The sequence below is a fragment of the Herpailurus yagouaroundi genome, unplaced genomic scaffold, assembly GCF_014898765.1.
Source record: "Herpailurus yagouaroundi ecotype Mexico unplaced genomic scaffold, PumYag 28, whole genome shotgun sequence".
NCBI classification, from domain to species: domain Eukaryota; kingdom Metazoa; phylum Chordata; class Mammalia; order Carnivora; family Felidae; genus Herpailurus; species Herpailurus yagouaroundi.
This window is the reverse complement of record NW_024412376.1, coordinates 152,246,384-152,267,540: the sequence shown is the minus strand read 5'-3', so window position 1 is coordinate 152,267,540 and position 21,157 is coordinate 152,246,384. Positions and strand designations below refer to the sequence as shown.

The following is a 21,157-nucleotide window of genomic DNA, read 5'->3' as shown; positions in this document are numbered from 1 at the left end:
ATTGAAATCCTAATTCCAATATGATGGTATTTGGAGGTGAGTCCTTTGGGAAGTAATTAGGTCATGAGGGTGGAGTCCTCATATATGGGATTAGTGCCCTCATAAGAAAAGGCCAGAGGGCTAACTAGCTTTTTTCCCCACCATGGGAGGATATAATGAGAAGATGGCAGTCTGAAATTTGGAAGAGAATTTTCAGCAGATCCTTACTGGGCTGGCACCCTGATATTGGACTTCCAGCCCCAAGAACTGTGGGAAATAAATGTTTGGTGTTTAAGCCACCCAGTCTATGGTAATTTATCACAGCAGCCTGGACAAACTAGGATCATGCACATGAAGTATGTATATCAAAGAGTTTTTATATTTTTGAAAACAGACTTCTGCTCTTCTCTGGTATAACTTATGTCATGGAAAAACTAACATTCTTAATCCTTTGCCTATTTAGTAAATTGTGACTAATGAGAAACATTTTTCCATTGCTATTTCACTGTATAACTAGATATGAATTCCTCAGAACAAAAAGAGCCCAAGAAAAAATAAAATAGAACTTAAGAATTCAGTAAAAACTAAGTTTCTATTTATTAGCATTTCGATAATAACTCCCAAAGCAGATCACAAAATGTGCAATAAATTATTTTTATGTTTGGGACTATTGAAGAAATAAAGGAAATGTTTAAAACCATCTTTGGTTGCTCAAATAAAGAAAACATCAGAAACTAAAAAGCTATTCAATTTCATCAAGCCTCCATATTCTACAACAGATCACACAAAATCTTCTTTGTGGATAAAGCTCCAACTTCTGAGGGTTTGAAAGACGCTTATGGTTTTGGGAAATTAATACACTGATCTCCAGTGGAAAATGAAAGATTCCCAAAATTCATCAGAGGCAACAATTCAAACTATTGCTGGAAATGAACAAATAGTGTACCTCTGAAATATACAAGGTTTTTTTTTTTGATAAATGGAAATTGATTTCAATAACTAAACTTTCTGTTAGTGCTTCAAAAACTTAAATTGTCTTGCAATCACCTGGGTGCTTCTTAAAACTGCTAAGCAGAGACTCAGTTCTCAAGATTAGAATTTGAAAATAGAACCAGAGAACCTGCATGAGAATCAAGTACCCTGGAGATTCGGATTCTAGGGGTCTGCAGACAAAATGTAGTTGCCCCTGGAATGCAATGAAAATAAACAAAAAATCCACTTCTACATAAGGAAATATGAAAGTACTGCACACACAACCCATAAATATTTCCATACATTCTGATTAAGAGTGGCTTTATAATTAACAACCCATGTGTGTAACTCCTGAAATGAGCCCTTTCTATTTGGAGATTATCCACAGGTCAGTGTTAGGAAAGAAGCTCCTCCCCACCCTTTGGTTTCCATGATGACACATCTTCCCTAAACCATCATGGCATCACTTGGTTTTCACTCCCTCTCTCCTTGTGGAGGAATGACTTATCTGATTAGTAAATCTAGGAGGAATAGCTTTCCTGCTCTGTGCATATTCTCCATTGTGTTTTTCTGGGAGTAAACTCCCCACAAAGAGGAAGATTCCCCTGCATTCTTCTAAACCTCAGTCTCCCTTGGGCAGCACCACCCTTCAAAGACTGTGGCTGGGGAGGTTGAGTCGGGGGGGGGGGGGGGGGGGGCCCCCCACCCCTGGCAGCATTGCTTGTGATTGAGAGGCCAGGTCTGTCTAGTTTGAATCAAGTCAGCAAGTCTGGGAGGCTCTCGCATGGAGCTACAACCTCCATCTGGTTTCTACCATCAACAGACTGCATTTTTCTCTCTTCCATTCCTTTGTCTTTGTTATTCGTTCAAAATAAGGTGGGAAGAAAAGGGATGCTATTTATCCATCTCCCTTCAAAACCCTGATAGTCAGAACAAGGGCAGATATCAGAGTAGCAATATTAGTCATCAATCCCAACACTGAAACCAACAAGCTACATTTGTCCCATTTTATCCAAAAACAAGCCTAGAAAGAAAAATTTGTAGTAGTGAGAATATGATTTATAACTAACATGCAATCTCAGCTTTAAGACATTTACCCAAATCTCCAAAGTTGCTTCAATTCATCTATCACCCATTAGATCTGGACTTATAATAAAGCATAAATAGAATATTTTGACAGAATATCATTGGGAGGCCATTTAATTTCTCTAATCTTTATTTTTTCTGTAAAATAGGAATAAAAATTTATCTCTCTTCTTAAAAAGCTAAGGCAAAAATAAAATGGGGGTCCATATCATGGTGATTTATCCACAATAAAATAATATGCTATTATGAATTATGATTTCTTTTATGAATTAAATCCTATTATTCAGGAATTTGGTATTTTTTTTACTCAAGGAATCATGTAATTTTTCTACATGTACTTTTTTCAGATTAAGCAGCAATGATTGATAGAGGAAATCCTACATGTACTAGGAAAGGTGCTTTTAGTTTTATGGATAATGAAGGAACAAGACACGCTTCCCGTTGTCAAGAAGTTTTTATGTAAGAGAATGATACAACACACACTGGGAACAAAAAGTAAAAAGAGAACAGGAAAGTGGACTTTGTGGAGTAAAATTATAAGGAAAGAGGAGGTTAAAAAATTAACAGGGGACTAGGCTTGATTTTAAAGTCAGCCTAGCCCCAAATAGATGGAGGAGAGCAGGCAGGTAATTTCAATGGCGATGAACACATGGGTAAATCAGACAGGAATGGACATGGTGTGAGTGCCAGAGTAGTTGTTCAAGTTGATTTCTTCCCTTGGTAAACAGCTCATGAAGCATGATCTATTTCAACAAGCATGCACGCCAACTTCGCAGTTACGGTTTTTGCTAGGAATGTGGCACAAGTATGATTTTAAAAAGTCTCTTATAAAACCTCTCTGGATTGTCTTTAAACAACTTTTGAATTTGTTATATTCTCAGTATAAAAGTAATTGGATACACATTATTATATATGACTACAGGATTGCCATTTATTGAGCGTTATTTACTTTGGAATCTGTATTTTACACACACACACACACACACACACACACACACACATTCCTCAACCCTTAGTTCTTACAACAACCCAATGAAGGTCTGTTGCTATTTTACATAAGACAAGCTTGAATTTTGGAAAGCTGAAATAACTTGTCCAAGACCCCACATCTTGTAAACAATGCTCAGGAATCCAAACCTACTTAAACGTATACTCTTGACCACCATACATAGTCTACCTCTGGCCACACCACCTACTGATTGGGTTGAAAATTAGATTTTGCCATGAAGCTAAGAAACATACCTCAACCATAGTGAAAATATATGATTCAAATATTTCATTATTTTTATATCATCATTCTTATGATGATCTATATGACCATACAGGTTATTAACAATCATTAGAAGAAAAGAGATATTGATCTGGCAACAAAGAAAGAGAGTGTTCTTCACCATCAGGGAAATACAAATCAAAACCACAATGAGATACCACCTCACACCTGTCAGAATGGCTAACATTAACAATTCAGGCAACAACAGATGTTGGCAATGATGCAGAGAAAGAGGGTCTCTTTTGCAATGCTGGTGGGAATGCAAACTGGTGCAGCCACTCTGGAAAACAGTATGGAGGTTCCTCAAACATTAAAAATAGAACTACCCTATGACCCAGAAATTGCACTATTAGGTATTTATCCAAGGGATACAGGTATGCTGTTTCGAAGGGGCACATGCACCCCTATATTTATAGCAGCACTATCAACAATAGCCAAAGTATGGAAAGAGCCCAGATGTCCATCGATGGATGAATGGATAAAGAAGATGTGGTATATATATAATGGAGTATTACTCGGCAATCAAAAAGAATGAAATCTTGCCATTTGCAACTATGTGGATGGAACTAGAGGGTATTCTGCTAAGCAAAATTAGTCAGAAAAAGTCAAATATCATATGACTTCATTCATATGAGGACTTTTTAAAACAATTTTTAATGTTTATTTTTGAGAGAGAGAGAGAGTGATCAAGGGAGGGGCAGGAGAGAGGGAGACACAGAATCCATAGCAGGCTCAAGGTTCTGAGCTATCAGCACAGAGCCTGATGTGGAGCTCAAACTCATGAACCATGAGATCATGACCTGAGCTGAAGTCAGAGGCCTAACCGACTCAGCCACCCAGGCTCCCCATAGGACTTTAAGACACAGTACAGATGAACATAAGGGAAGGGAAGCAAAAGCAACATAAAACAGAGAAGGGCACAAAACATAAGAGACTCTTAAATATGGAGAGCAAGCAGAGGGTTACTGGAGGGGTTGTGGGAGGGGGGATGGGCTAAAGGGGTAAGGGGCATTAAGGAATCTACTCCTTAATTTGGATGTAAATTTAAAGGAGTAAATCTACTCCTTAATTTGGATGTAAATTTAAAAAATATATAATTAAAATTAAAAAAAAGAAAGTGAGTGTTCTTCAGCCTGAAGCTAAGCAATTTTTTTTGTGGGGGTGCAATAACTAAGTGAACATTCTAGCCTTCATCTTCTTTTCTGATGATTTCTCCAGCTACTCTGGGTTAAAATTCTGGCACAAAAACTATTTTGAACCATTTGTTAAGCCTGTTTTATGCTCATCATGTTTATTCTCCTTGAGCAGTAATGTTGTGAATATTGACTATACTGAGTGCTTAGTTGATATCATCGGAAATAAATATTTAAATATTTTCTCATCTTTGAAGGAAAAACAGAGATAATATGGAGTAACTGATGCTGAGATGGGACAGGGCCAAGTCCAATGTAAAGGATCCTAATTCTCACCTATGGAGTCAGACTTATCATTATGCTAGAAAATTTGGGGGAAGATCATTTTAATTAGGAGGTACAGTACATAAATAGTCTCTAGCAGCATACAGGGTCGAGAGGGGGGGAAATCTCTCATTTGTTTACTTAATTTCATGACACTTTAAATAATTCTACATAGTTCTATTTAATCAAATTCTCTAACCAAGAGAAGGTGAAAAGAATGAAATAATAATGTAATTAATTTAACTTTCAACCCTCTACTTGGGATTTGCCTCTACTCTCTCCCACCATAGAAACATGTTAATGGGATCAGAACCCAGCTTTATTTATTTATTTATTTATTTACTTATTTACTTACTTAGTTACTTATTTAGAGAGACTGGGGTGGGGGGGGGAGGGAAGAGAGAAAGGGAGAGAGAGAATTCCATGCAGGTTCTGCAACATTAGCACAGAGCCCAGTGCGGGGTTTGAATGAAGGAACCATGAGATTGTGTCCTGAGCTGAAGTCAAGAGTCAGACACTGAACCGACTGAGCCACTCCAGTGCCCCAGCACTCAGAAGAAGGAACAAGAAGAAGAAATCAAGGAAAGGATAACCAGAGTTAGTCAATCCTTATCTTTTATCCCTGCTTATCTGTGAGTTTGGCTTTGGACTAATACTCTTGATATGTCAGAATACATAATGTGCTTGAAACATCAGCAGACTGTCTGTGGCTTACCATGCAAAGCATAAGCCAGGTCCAAGAGCGAAGAACATGGCACCGTAAGGAACGCCCCCACTGACACCATTCAAAATGAAGTGAGTGGAAAGTTCTCTAAGACGAGGCAGTTCATGGTGTAGCTGTCATGGAACACGGCTTCAAACCACTTTTACCCACTTGAAATATTTCCCTCCATTCCCAGCCTGAGAAAACTTATTGAAAGTAGCTGACAGACTTCCCTTCAATAATTATTCCAGGGCTTAAATTGTCCCCTTAAAAACAGACATATTCAGGTCCCTCTGGAGTGGGGTGGGGTGAAGAGATTGGTCTTCATGGAAAAATTTCCCCGCTCACCTTAAACAGCCATTAGCAAGAATAGTTCCTATTATTGTAAAATGTGTGTTTTTGAATACATTTGCTAGACAGGTCAACTCTGAACTTCACCAAGAATTTGCAACTATGGGATTTCTTCGCTGATTTTGTGTTTTCCCTCGAGTACACCTATAAAATGCTAAGCTATGTGTGAGTTTCATTGTTGATGTATTATAAAAGAGATATACAACAATATTGAGGCCAGCTTACTATTTGGAGCATGATATTTTTAGTCTAAAATCTTATTAGGGACCTAGAACTTTTGTGCACATTTTTAATGAGGTACATTTTCAAAGAGAGTTTTAGCTAGACAATCACCTATTGTCATGAGGAATGCATTTGGCTAATTCACTCCGTGTCTCCTTGAACATTTGCAGCAAGGTGTTCACCCTACTTCTTACTCAGGTGATGTTTAGAAGCCTCTGGTAATTTCTTCTATGCACTAGTGATATGTAGGAATTGCTGGGTAAAGTGAAGACAGATGTGGGATGTGGCTATTTATTTAGGTGCCTGAGTGTTCTTTTTTTTTTTTTTTTAATATTTGAAATTTATTGTCAAATTGGTTTCCATACAACACCCAGTGCTCATCCCAAAAGGTGCCCTCCTCAATACCCATCACCCAACCCTCCCCTCCCTCCCACCCCCCATCAACCCTCAGTTTGTTCTCAGTTTTTAACAGTCTCTTATGCTTTGGCTCTCTCCCACTCTAACCTTTTTTTTTTTTTTTCCTTCCCCTCCCCCCATGGGTTTCTGTTAAGTTTCTCAGGATCCACATAAATGTTCTAATTATTTTTTAAATTATTTATTTATTTAAAAAAATTTTTTTAATGTTTATTTATTTTTGAGAGAGACAGAGACAGAATGTGAGTGGGTTGGGGCAGAGAGAGGGGGAGGCTCAGAATCTGAAACAGACTTCAGGCTCCGAGCTGTCAGCACAGAGCCTGATGCAGGCTCCAATTCACAAGCTGTGAGATCACAACCTGAGCTGAAGTCTGATGCTCAACTGACTGAGCCACCCAGGCACCCCAAGTGTTCTAATTATTTTATAGTTATCCATTGCCCCCTGTAATTTGTTCAAATTTGAAATCATATCATCAATTTACCTCATTGCTGCCAGATCTTCATTATTTCCTGTTTATTTATTAGAGAGTTTCTGTGAGCAGGTCATTAATAATTAGGTGTTTATTGACATATATAAGTCACTCCTACTTAATTCTATTCAAATGGATGTCTGGGAAAGTAGCCCCAAATATACTATGTTGATTTTACTAATCCAGAGATGTTGGAGTATTTCTTCACATATCACAGAGATTTAGAAAATGAAAACAAAAACTTAGCTCTTATACGGAAGGTCAGAATGAGAAAATGTGAGCTCTAGCTTCTGAAGTCTGTGGTTGATTCCAATTCTACTGTTTGATTGCTCATAAACTAGACAAGTTATGTAGCCTCTTTGAACAAATTTTCTCACCTATAAAAGTGGTTATAGAAAATACCTATGAACTGTCTGATATGCAACCTAGTATAAATTGCAACACAAAATATTCAGAATCAACATGAAGAAATGTGTATTTTTGGCAACTCTGCTCACAGTGTCTGCGATCCTTTCTACCAATAGTTATGTAAGGGGAGACAAAGTAATCATTAGAAATTTTGAATTACATGGGGCGCCTGGGTGGCTCAGTCAGTTGAGCGTCTAGCTTCGGCTCAGGTCACGATCTCACAGTTTGTGAGTTCGAGCCCTGTGTTGGGCTCTGTGCTGACAGCTCAGAGCCTGGAGCCTGCTTTGAATTCTGTGTCTCCCTCTCTCTCTGCTCCTCCCCCATTCATGCTCTGTCTCTCTCTCTCCTTCAAAAAGAAATAAAAACACTAAAAAAAAAATTAAAAAAAAAGAAATTTTGAATTACAATACAGTCAGTGCCTTGTCTCTAAACTCTTCTGTCTCAAAGTTACTGGACAATTTTAAAGACCTATGAAGTTCATATTATGGTGATTTCCATCTTGTGGGCAAGGGAATGGAAGTCCAGACAGGTCTGGAGATTTGCATAGGACTCACAGCCAGCATATTTCAGGGACAGGATTTGACCCTATGTCTTTTCTGTCTTCAAAGCTCAGTGTTTCCTAACCTCAGTATTGCTCTGTCTTGGCAAGCAAGCTCTACCATTAATTCACAAAGGGACTCTATGTGCCTAATTACTTTATCATGACCTATTTAACATAAGAGAGTTTGGATAGATTTTCATATCTTCTTAGTCAAGTATCTATAATGCTTGGTTTTAGACCTTGTTACATGAACAAAATACACCAAATTTTTCCTTGAGCTGAGTATGTCTCTAAGAAGAGACATTTCTCTCCCTCCCTGCCATTTAAATTCATCTAAGAAAAATTGATGAATTTGATTGCTAAGATGGGCATGATGAGTGGGAAAGGCTGGTACTGTTTCATACAGACAGAGCATCCTGATTGACAACAGAACAGGAAGAACATCTTCAGGCCACAATGGGAATTTCCTGTCTGCACAAAATAAGATTCCTAATGTTAGCTTAGAAGCCATTAGCAATTCACCCCTAGGACAGTTTCTTAACATTGAGCTGGCCAATATGGTTTTTAGGGCCGACCTTCAAAATGTCCCCTAACCAATAGCGCAGTGATAGTGTGCAAACCACTGGGGATACCTATGTTATGATGGGGCAAGTGAATTGTGCAATTCCTTTAAAAATCAATTTGCCCTTACATATATGTCCAGAGATTTGAAACATTTCATTCTCTTGTTCCATTAATTCTTCTTCTAAGATCCTATCTTAAGAACATAATTCTATGCTGATGCATAGGGGCACTTGTACCCCAATGTTTATAGCAGCACTCTCAACAACAGCCAAATTATGGAAAGAGCCTAAATGTCCATCAACTGACGAATGGATAAAGAAATTGTGGTTTATATACACTATGGAATACTACGTGGCAATGAGAAAAAATGAAATATGGCCTTTTGTAGCAACGTGGATGGAACTGGAGAGTGTGATGCTAAGTGAAATAAGCCATACAGAGAAAGACAGATACCATATGTTTTCACTCTTATGTGGATCCTGAGAAACTTACCAGAAGACCATGGGGGAGGGGAAGGAAAAAAAAAAGAAAGGTTAGAGAGGGAGGGAGCCAAAACATAAGAGACTCTTAAAAACTGAGAACAAACTGAGGGTTGATGGGGGGTGGGAGGGAGGGGAGGGTGGGTGATTGGTATTGAGGAGGGCACCTGTTGGGATGAGCACTGGGTGTTGTATAGAAACCAATTTGACAATAAGTTTCATATTAAAAAAAAAAGAACATAATTCTAATTATATAAACAATTTATATACAAAGATTTTATTAAACAAATTTTCAAATACTGGAAAATATGCAAATAATTTCCATGTCCTAAAATCAGGGTAAGTAATTTATACACACACATTTATAGAATATAATGTAGGCATTAAAATATTTATGAAGGATTTGTGAGCTAATATAAAAATACTTCTGCTCTAATACTGAATTTAAATCTACATAAAATTTTATAATTTTTAAGTATTATTTGAAGTTTAAAGGAACAAGTCTATGTGGGAAAAACTAAAAGTAAATAGAAAATATTACCAGTGTTTTCCTTTGGTGGGTCTAAGGGTGTTTTCTTCATACTTCTTTCTTTTTCTGTATTTATAAGATTTCTATGATGACTGTTTATTACTTTTGTAATGAAAAACATACTCCTCAACACTCAGTTTTGGTTTCCAATAATTTCAATCTATGATGTTTTTAGACTTAAGTTCACTTTTTTTTAAATGTTTATTTATTTTTGAGAGAGTGACAGAGTGTGAGTGGCGGAGAGGAGAAAGAAAGAGGGAGACACAGAATCCGAAGCAGGCTCCAGACTCTGAGCTGTCAGCACAGAGCCCGATGTGGGGATCAAACACAAGAAATGTAAGATCATGACCTGAGCCAAAGTTGGACACTTAACCAGCTGGGCCTCCCAGGTGCCCTGACTTAAGTTTAATTTTATGATTTATAAATATGTGTATTAAAAAAACTTATACACTATGTTTGATCAGACCTCAGCCCAATGGTTCTCAAGATGAGAGGAGGTGATTTTGTCTGCCTTCCTGCCCCTGGGATGTGAGGAAACACCTGGAGACACTTCTGGTTGTCACAGTTCAGGAAGAGCTGCTCTTGGCATTTAATAGGTAGAGGCCTGGGATGCTGCCAATTGTCCTAGAATGCAGAGGAGAGCAGCCATAATGAAGAATTAGCTCAAAATATTAATAGTGTCAAGGTTGAAAACCCTAAAAATTATATCAGTTCAAGGCTGTGGTGGAACTAGAACAAACAATTCTAAACTGTATATGGAACGACAGAACATCCAGAATAGCCACAGCAATCTTGAAAATGAAAAGCAAAGCTGGAGGCATCACAATTCTGGAGTTCAAGTTATATCATAAAGCTGCAGTAATCAAAACAGTATGATTTTGGAACAAAAATAGATACATAGATCAACAGAACAGAATAGAAAACCCAGAAATGAACCCACAATTATATGGTCAATTAGTCTTCAACAAAGGAGGAAAGAATATCCAATGGGAAAAAGACAGTCTCTTCAACAAACGGTGTTGGGAAAACTGGAAAAGAATGCAAAAGAATGAAACTGGACCACTTTCTTATGCCACATACAAAAATGCATTCAAAATTGATTAAAGACCCAGAAAAATATAGGTATGTAACTTCTTACTTATAGGCAGTAACTTCTTTGATATTGGCTGTAGCAACTTTTTTTTCCAGATATGTCTCCTGAGGCAAGAGAACCCAAAGGAAAAATAAACTATTGGGATTACATCAAAATAAAATCTTCTACACAGCAAAGGAACAAATCTAACAGGAAATCTATGGCATGGGAGAAGATATTTGCAAATAACATATCCAGTAAAAGGCTGGTATCCAAAATATATAAAGAACTTATAAAATGCAACATCCAAAAAACAAATAATCCAACTAAAAATGGGCAGAAGACATAAACAGTCATTTCTCCAAAGAAAACTTCCAGATGGCCAACAGACACAAGAAAAGCCGTTTATCATCACTTACCATCAGGAAAATGCAAATCAAAACTACAATGAGATATCACCTCACACCTGTCAAAATGACTAAAATCAAAAACACAAGAAACAACAAGTGTTGGCAAGGATGTGGAGAAATAGGAACACTTACACACTCTTGGTAGGACTGCAAACTGGTATAGCCACTGTAGAAAACAGTATGAAAGTTCCTCAAAAAGTTAAAAATAGAACTACCCTAAAATCTAGCAATCACACTACTGGGTATTTACCCCAAGAATACAAAAACACTAATTCAGAGGGATACATTCACTTCTATGTTTATAGCAGCATTATTTACAATAGCCAAGATATGGAATCACCCTAAATGCCCATCAGTTAATGAATGGGTAAAGAAAATGGGGTATATATACACACAATGGAATAGTATTCAGCCATAAAAAAGAATGAAACCTTGCCATTTGCAACAACATGTATGGAGCTAGAGAGTACAATGCTAAGCAAAGTTAGAGAAAAACAAATGTCATATGATTTCACTCATGTGGAATTTAAGAAACAAAACAAATGAGCAAAAGAGAGAGAGAGAGAGAAAGAGACAAACCAAGAAACAGACTCTTAATTACAGAGAACAAATTGATGGTTACCAGAGAGAAGCTGGGTGGGGGGATGGGCGTAAGAGGTGATGGAGATTAAGGAGTCCACTTACTGTGATGAGCACTGGGTGTTGTACAGAATTGTTGAATCACTATATGGTATTCTTGAAACTAGTATTACACCGTATGCTAACTAACTGGAATTTAAATAAACACTTAAAAAAAGATGTTGTGAAAACTCTGAGAAGTTTATCACTAAGACCTCTGAATAAATTGTCTATCCATTATCTACCCAACCTTTCTATAAGGTACTGAGAATACAGAGGTAAGTGCCTGCCTCCGTGGTGCTTGAAATTTAGGAAAAGAGAAAGACATAGAAATCAAGAATTTAATGTAGTTTGAAGTGCTAAGATAGAGTACTTTAGGATAACAGAAATGGACACTTAATCCAACTAGGTGGTTCAAGGGAAGCTTCTGGAACAGATGGCCCCAGAGCTGAGCTTAAACAATGAGAAGGAGCTAATCAGGTGAAGACCGATGGGATTTGTATTCTAGAAGGAGGGACATTCAGCATGCAAGCAAAGGCATGAAGCAGGAAACAGCATGGAGCGCTTGAGAAATATAGGTTTGATAGCAATGGAGCATAAAATGGGCACAGAGGCAGAGAAGCCCCACAGTCAGAGTGTCTTTTGATGCTTGAGGAAGCCAAGAAATGCTTCTTAGAGAAGGAAGAATATGAGCCAAGAGTTGAAGGTTGAAAAATTGTTTCCAGGAATATGAGGAGGGAAGGGCTTTTGGGGAGAAAGAACAGTATATGCAAAAATGTGGCAGCTGGAGACAGCGTGAAGCTATTCAAGTAACTTCAGTACAGTGCTCCTGGAACAAGAAATAGCAGAAGGAGGAAGAGAAGGGACTGGTCTGATCCCATCTTTGTATCAGATGTAAAGAACATGGAGATTTTATGTTGTAGGTGATACAGAAGACTCTTGAACCTGATCTCAGTCCCCCCATATTTGGAGAGATTTCTGTTGTGAGAATACAAAGTCAGATTGGAAGAGAAGGGTGGGGGATGCAGTTAAGATGGGAAAAGTATATTGATGTAAAGAGTCCATCAAAAAAGGAGCTGAGAAACCCACTGATAAGTATTTGTTGAGGCTCCATTATATACTCTCTACTGCTCTGGACCCAGTGGAAATACAAGGAAAATTGACTCTGTACTGAGGTAACTGAAGAGAAAATGAATTACACAAATGACGTGATTTGGTGAACAGTGCATGAAGGTTTATTATTATTGTGTTATGTTGTATAACATATATCAAGACTGACTGAATTTAGATTAGGATATGAAGACAGGGAATAGGTTCTAGTGAGGGCTTACATGAAGAAATATGGGTGTATTTGAGTAAATGAGGCATTGTGGGAGAAAAGGGAATAAAATGTGAGTCAGGATTTAGAAACCGGGATCAACATGAGTTATCCTTGAAAATGTGAAAATAGGTTTGATCAATTGTCAGTAGTTCTCAAGAATGAGTGATACCGAGTGCTAAAAGTGTCACCCAGATTTAGCTCAAAGCTCACCTTTGCGAGTCCTTCCTGAACCTCCACCCCTTTTTAAATAGGACTGACTAGTCAGTCTCTTCCGTATGTCCCTGGAGGGACACGCACATCCTTGCACAGATGTGAGACCGGGGCAATTTACTAAACCGATGTGTTTGCATGTTCATTTGTATATAAACCCCTATTCACCAAATCTGTGCTTTCAGTTCCCAATTACTAGCACAGTGCCTGGTACAAGGATTACATTTAAAAACCTTTCTTTCATGGATAATTTGTTAAAAGAACAGAACATGCCCAAGATGGTGTCACATAGGCCAAGTCATCAAACCAGGGCTTAATGCCTTAACTAACTGCAGTTTCAACCTCTCCCAGAAATGTAAGTTTTAACCTGTCAGTCAGGAATTTTCTGATAAGCACCAATGAGGTAATTTGTCACAGGAGTGCCCTCCATCCCTCAAAGGAAGATGACTTATTCTGTGTGATAATGTTCCTTGGTCTTCCCCCTAAGGAAATCGACTTTGCCTGGAAAAATCCTTTCTTTTCTTCTGCTATTAACTCTTTGCCCCACTTTCCTTCCCATAAAAACCTTGCATTTCGTACAACTCCTCAGAGCCCCCTCTGCTTGCTAGATGGGACGCTGCCAGATTCATGAATCATTTAACAAAGCTATTTAGACCTTCCTATTTACTCAGTTGAGTTTTTGTTCTTTAAGAGACTGAATGAATGACCATGTTTAGGAACAGGTATGATGGATGTGAAGAACAAAGACAGCCGTGATACTAATATTAGAATACTCAGTATTTGTTGAACTCTCAGCTCCAGGCACTGGGCTAAGCAGAATTGTAACAGATATTTAATTTTCTTCTCACAATACTCTTATGACATAGTTACTATTATTCTCCCCATTTTACATGTGAGAAAACTGAGGTCAAGGTGGAAAATAAACCTTGACTGAGACCATGTGGCCAGTGAAAGGTAGAGATGTGTAGTGACTTCAGGTCTGTCTCACTTCGAGAAATGTGATCTTACTCAGGATTTGAATATCTTTCATTTTCAAGAAATGGAAAGGGCATAATGCCACCTGTCCGAGAGGCAACTATACCTAAAATGAAAAGCAGTAAGAGGGCATCCCAAAATGTCTAGCCCCAGCACTGACTCATTGTGTGACAAAATCATGCGGATGCCTCACTTTATATAATGACCTCTACATTGGCCTGAATATGCAGAATCAGGGAAGAGAACACATTTTATTGGACAAACACATACGTGCTAATTCAAATTATTTGCTGATTTGGCAGATAATTTCATCAAACCCCAAAGAGGAACTAGACCCCTCTCCATTCAATGAGACTGAGGGCTCAGAAAATCTAGACAAGTCTCCAAAAAGCAATTATCTCCCCAACCTCAGATCCCTTCTCAATGGGTTCCTTTACTGCCAGCTCTAGAATAGGGGTTGGCAAATTACAGGGACAGGCCAAATTGATCCTGCTGTCTGTTTGCATTCTCTGCATGCTAAGAATTGTTTTACATTTAAAAGGTTAAAAAATAAAACTACAAAAATGATATCTTGTGACAGAATAATTATATGATATTCAGATTTGCATGTCTATCAAGAAAGTTTTATCAGAGCATAGCCACGTGTATTCATTTGTATATTGCCTACGGCTGCTTCTGTACCATAACGGAGTTGAAGAGTTATAATAGACAGCATGTCCTCAAAGCCTAAAATATTTACTATAGAACAAAAGTCTCATCACTGCTCCAGAATAAAGTTTAACAGGTGCCAAAGAACTCCGTGAACACATTGCTCACATTATGGGTTTATTGCCTAACTCGGTGTTTCTCCAAGCGCTGGCCCTTGACAGCTGTGTTAGCTTAAAGCGAGAAATCCTTAGAAATGTGAATTCTCAGACCCTAACCTAGACTTAGTGAATCAGAAACTTTGAGGATAGAGTCCAGCAATCTGTGGTCTATCAAGTCATGTAGGTAATTTTGATACACAGTAAAATTTGAGAACCACTGGTATAACTCAAGGAATTTGAACATCTTATCCCAACATAATTACAAGCAAGGCATTTATTTATTGGCTCCTATTTGTCTTCAAGGCACTAGCTACATGTTTCACTTATATTTTTGTATTCCGTAGAACAATCTTGAAAGGTTGGATTTATTGGCCTCATTTTACAGAAAAAGGAACTCAAGCTCAGGAAGGTAAACTTTAAACTTAGATCTGTCTGCTATATACCCTATACACCTGCCTCTCACCTTACTCTGCCCTCCTTCTGATCATGTGTGACCCCCTCCATTCTGAGGGAGCTGCCCTGCTTTATCAACTGGGCCTTCGTGTTCCCTTAGTGAATTTAAGCAAGTCCAATCTCACAGAATATCAGCATCAGACAAGATCACTCTGTACCTTTGATCAATCAAGACAAAAACAAGACCACTCTGTAATTATATGTGAGAAGAGGCATAAATATGAACTCTGTGTAAGCCACAAAAATGACCAAATACCCCCCATCCTAGTTACTATAGCTTGTTTCTTTGCCAGTTACAGCTTTGGCCTCTGTCTAGTCTTCACTGCTTATAGATAAGATTTATTGAGATACTCGACCATGGAATTAGCCTGGCTTCTTGACTTAATTCAATCGAGAGCAAAGCCCCACTTCCAAAATCATAATCCCCTGACACAAGCTCAAATATTGTCAAGTCCTTTCTAATACCTCCTTACTGAGATGTTTCACTGCTTTCCATGGTATGTCTTCCCCATCTCTGCAAAGAGCAATGAAGCCAAATTGTTCAACCGCAGGTGTGCTCCTGATGACCTTGGCTAGAGGCCATTGAAATGTACAACTTCTTCACCTTCATCTCTCCTCCCCATTAAGATTCCAGCTCTCTGTTTCTAGCTGGGGTGGGGAATGGGTTCCCAAAGTAAGCAAAACTGAAAAATAATATTCCCCAAACCAATCAGTACTGAGCATGATGCCAGATCCAGAGCAGACACTTGGGGTCTTAAATGGATTAATGGACTTTTAGAAGGAACCTGATTACGAACAACGATTTCAGGAAACGACTGTTCTTTTCTAAATTACAATTCATAGCCTCCAGTTTCTGTCTGTCAGTCTTTTGATCCAATGCCACACTGTGTCTTCTTGCAGACTTCCCTGAAAACTTCCAACTGGATGGGAAGGCTCTTCTCTTCGAGTTTTCCAAAACCCTTTCTCCCTCTCACCAGACCCTTTTTAGTCTTGGATTTGTTATTCATGTTTGGAGTCTAATTGGAAAAAAAAATCTCAATTTGAAAACTTTTAAGGACAGTAAAATACCCCTTTTTCCCCTATCCTCCTTCACACAGTAGGTGCTTGATATATATTTGTTCAATTTCACTTGTACATTTATGTGGTTTTTTTTCCAGTCGTAAAATTGAAAGGGCTACTTTTCCTGCCAAATCAAAGCCCATGTAAGCTGGGCTTTTCCAACTCACTGCTGGGTATCGCATTTGGAATTATTTCCCATGGCCGTGGGGTTCTAATGAACAGCTGCTCCAGATGCCTCTGGTACATGGGTATCTCTACTCTGCAGTGGGATTTTGATCTGAAATCTCCCTCATAGAAAAAAATAAAAAAATAAAACAATGTAGCCAACTAATCAACAGTTTCCAGGCTACCATGGAAACTTGAAAGAGGCACTGGAGGCCCTCAATTATGTAGCGTAAGTAGAAGTGCACAGGCACCATTCTTCTGTGACAGTAAATGGCACTCACACCGTGATGTTTTGAGTGTCTTCTATATACCAAGCATTGTGGTAGATAGCACGGATAATTACGTCATCAAGGAGAAGGAATAAACCTGTGCTAATTCCCTCTGACATTTTTTGTTGTTATTGCTCCAGGAATTCCACATTGTGTATCACGTCCCTGTGTTGGTCTATGGTATTACCTTACCCAGAGCCCTGAATACACCATTGCTGGCTATCATATGACTATGATAAAATTTCTTTAACCATAAAAATCTAGCTAAAAGCCAACTCCTCCAGGGAGTCATTTCTGATCACTTCTAGCCCTTCCACTTGGACTTAATTTCTTTCCATTCTTTTTCTATATCTTGGACTTACTTATGTTGATCTGTCTACCATAATGCATTGCCTTTTCTTTGTTTATATTTCCCATCTCCTTATACAAATGAGAGTTCTGTGATGGTAGAGACGATCTTTAATTCATCTTTGTATCCTGGGCCTAGCAGAGTGCCTGGAATATTGTAGACAATAGAGAAATATTTTTTAAATGCAAGTCACTGCTGGAACACAAATGGCAAAGTGATGGTCATTATTGAGGGGTGTGGGGCAGTGCATTACACTACTCTCTACACTTTGCTCTGTGCCTTTTTCCAAAATAAAAAGTTCAAAATAATTGAAGACCTTGCAAGATGTCAATATACATATCAGAACTGTTACATTCCTATGGTAAGTGGCACTACCGTATCTATAACTATGACCTCTGTGTGCTTCACACTTCTTTTATCTTCTCTTAAAAAAGTTATTTAAGGTCTAAAACGTTGCCCTAAAATAAAATATAATTATGCTGTGTCGGAACAAGTGCAGGCCAAGGATGTTATACTAAACACGAATTTCTGGAAAAACTGGAAATTGACAGTTCACATTATGTATTTTATTGAGAAAGGGAATCTATAGATTTTTGCCCTATTGTCTTTCACCTGAATTATTCCAAGAGCATTACTAGCATCTGCTTCCATTATTTTACTACAAATCTTCACCTACTCCCAGATAGACCCACCTAAAACAGTGGTCTGCTACGTTACTCATTTGTTTCCCCAAAGTGGAAGACTTTGAATCAGTGGTTCTTCAAGGGTTAAAGAGCAAGCATACACTCTTAGCATTGAGCTTCAAGTCACCCCCTCTGCTCTATCTCCCATTTCAACTTTCAACACCCATGTGTGCAAAAGCCACTGCCCTTATCCATGAAAGCTACCTCTTGTCAGTGCTTAGGGGCACAGCTCAAGATCTTTGCTTAACCTAGAATGTTCTCCCCTCCTCCAATTTGGGAAGCCCTTCTCACATTGCAAAGTCCTGTACAACTGTTACCTTCCATGAAGCCTTCCTCTGAGCCCTTTCAAGAGGCACCACCCCATCTATGCCTCTACAGGCCATTTCTTGCTTATGTCAGTTTATCCCCTTCTGTCTTGTTTGGTAATTAGTTTCTTTTCCTAGACTGTAAGTTCACTGAGGGTACATTCTTTTAATGCTCATCTTGCACACCTCTCTACTGTCTCAGCTTAACAGAGAAATCTACACATGTTTAGAACTCAAAAGGAAATATATTATAGACTAATCTACGACACAGTGAGATTCACTTTCGGAGTGTTCCTCCTTGTTCTCCTTAGTAATGAGTGGATATGTGGAAAACCTCAAATCATCATATTAAAATCCCATTAGTCTTTTGAATCCTCTTTACAAATTGCTTTTGTTTTCTAAATGTTGAATTTCAACTGAAAGAGAATTACATTTTTAAAATAAGATTTTAGCAAAATCGGAATCTCATTTAGGTGGGAGCAGAAATGTTTCCCTTTATTCTTTTCTACCCATGGCTAATTTTCACTAGCCATTGGAGACGATGATACTAAGGTAGCATTGCTTTATCCCAACACTAATATAGACTCTCTCATTCAAACAGACTCAGAACTGCTTTCTAAGTAAATCAATGCACAGTCATACTAAATAAAATACTCTACAGTTGTGCCAGAGAAGAATCATTGCCATGAGGATAGTATAAAAGTTCAACGTGGCCTAAAAGCTCACAGCTCTGCTCCGGGTCTCATCTTCATTTCTCCATGAAAAAGAATGGTTAGTTCCCTGGCCTTATCCTGGGCTGTATTTTCTAGTGCAGTCAGTGAAAAGTTTAGCAGTATACATGGGGATAGCCCTTTGGGACACCTTATCATTTGCAGGTAAAAAGGATGATATTTTGTGACTTTCTCTGTATTTTGTGCCTTTTTCTTATTCCTCCACCTGGCTGGAGATCATACAGCCTAAGTCTGTTTCTGCTTGGATATGCCACAGCCTTAGAAAACACAGACAGGTGGCTTGGGCCAGAGTTCTCATGGTCTTATTCGATCTCACTGTTGGATTCTACCTGGATTATGGATTCATTGCCATTGACTATGTGTCACAGTCAAAATGTTGGGCAAGTCTTAGAGACAAAGACGATCAGGACACCAGTTGGCTTGCTTTTGTTCTAATCCTGCCTCCACTCTATGATACAGTCAGTGGTCAGGCATAGCTCACTTAAATGTCATTCTTGGGTCCCACACTTGTATCGGGCTCAATGCCTTGCAGAAACTGTGTGGCTAGTGTGTAATGTTATTTCTTGTGAATGTATTTCCCTCAGATATTCTTCAGAGTGTTAGTAGACAGTTCAGGACACGATTCCAGAATTCAGAACATTTCCCACATGTGTTTTCATTAACTCTCTTTTCCAATATTAGGGAAGAGAAATAAGTAAAAAGGGTGTTATAGTAGGAAAATAACCATAAAATGCTCAGTAGTCCTTAGTTTTGGTCCTGTTTCTCCTTCAGTTAGTTTTGCCTTCTGATAAATCAGTTAACCTCTCTGGGCTGTAGCTGTTCTCCTACACAAAATGAAAGAGTTGAACTAGAGCAGAATTTTCTAATATGAGCTTCATAACAAAAAAGGATTGATTTGTGAAGTAAAATTGGTTATACCTCGTGCATGATGGTAACCTATATCTTTGTATTTTAACATGATCAAGGCCTACATATTGAATCCAAGTTTGCCCCAGCTTATTCAACATTTTAAATAATATCTATAAATGTGTAGGTACATCATCTATATGTAGGTGTGTGTATAGAAATATAGATTCATATATGGATATAGGTAGTAATCGAATGTGACTATGGATATCCATCCCAAGAAAGACATTTGGACTAGCTCAAAATTCTGTGATTCTAGTTGAGGGAGTCTGGTTTACAATTCTACTTTTCATATTGTTGGAAGTCAAATTGAAGGTTTCATCTGAAAACTGTCAACTTTAAGTGACATAAAAATGAACTTAAAGAATAAAAGCTGAGTCATGTGTAGGGGTCTTAAACCTGGGGACTCTGACTTTAAATGCGTACCTTGTCAACATTGGCAATGAAAGAACTGTGTGCTACCCCATAGTTCTGTGAAGGTTGACTTCCTCAATACCCCCATAGCTGTTTTCCTTTAGTGAATGCTACATCTAGCTATGAAACCGAACTATGTTGAGTATTATGCACTTAATTTGGGTGACTATGGCTCAACCAAGTTCAGAGAACAAAAACTAATATAGTGATAAAATTTAACAGAAGGAAATTATTCCCATCAAAGAAATTGCAATGATCTCATCTGCATTTTATTATGATAACAACGTTAGTACACTGAGGCAGAATCTCAAAATAATGCAAGATTATAGTGTAGTACTTGAAGAAGTTTGCTTATGCATTGTTTTCCTTCCAGGGGTTAAATACAATCACCGTGTAATGTGAGAAAAGGAAGAAATTAATTTCTGAAGTTTTATTTAATCCCAATACATTATTCTATTGTGTGCCTAAACAGAACTTACCACAGAGTGAGAATACTTACAAGACGATATGAAAATCAAATGGGAACTTCTTACGTTCTTATAGTGATCTAAACAGTTAGAAACTAACAAACAAACATTTTAAACTTTGTTAAAAAAAAAAAGACTTCCTAAAGATAAAATACATTGACCATTATAACATATTAGCAGAAAAAACCTGTGTACCGGATGTAGTTTGGGATGATGTCATTTTAGCTAAGCATGGGCAGGCTAAATATTTCCATCATCTTCCAACATTACACACAATGTGAGAAGTGAATAGCCATAAATAACTCGGCAATAGAAGATCGAATCCTGATCCAGAAGGAATATTAGCAAGTGTCTTAGGAACTCCATTCTTTTGCTTGAGAAGAAAGGAGAGCTTAGATGTAGAACTGATCTTGAATGCTGAGGTTTAAATGATTCAAAGTATGTCATTTCAGCAGAAAAACTATTTCGTGAAAAAATACATGTGCATATATAGAGTGTA

The 21,157-nt window shown here is 38.0% G+C and overlaps 1 protein-coding gene across 5 annotated transcripts in view; it reads right to left on the bottom strand.

Moving 5' to 3' along the window:
• KCNIP4 (potassium voltage-gated channel interacting protein 4) overlaps positions 1–21,157 on the bottom strand; it is a 1,166,664-nt gene that overhangs the window by 205,876 nt on the left and 939,631 nt on the right. The gene's annotated exons all lie outside the window — the stretch shown is intronic.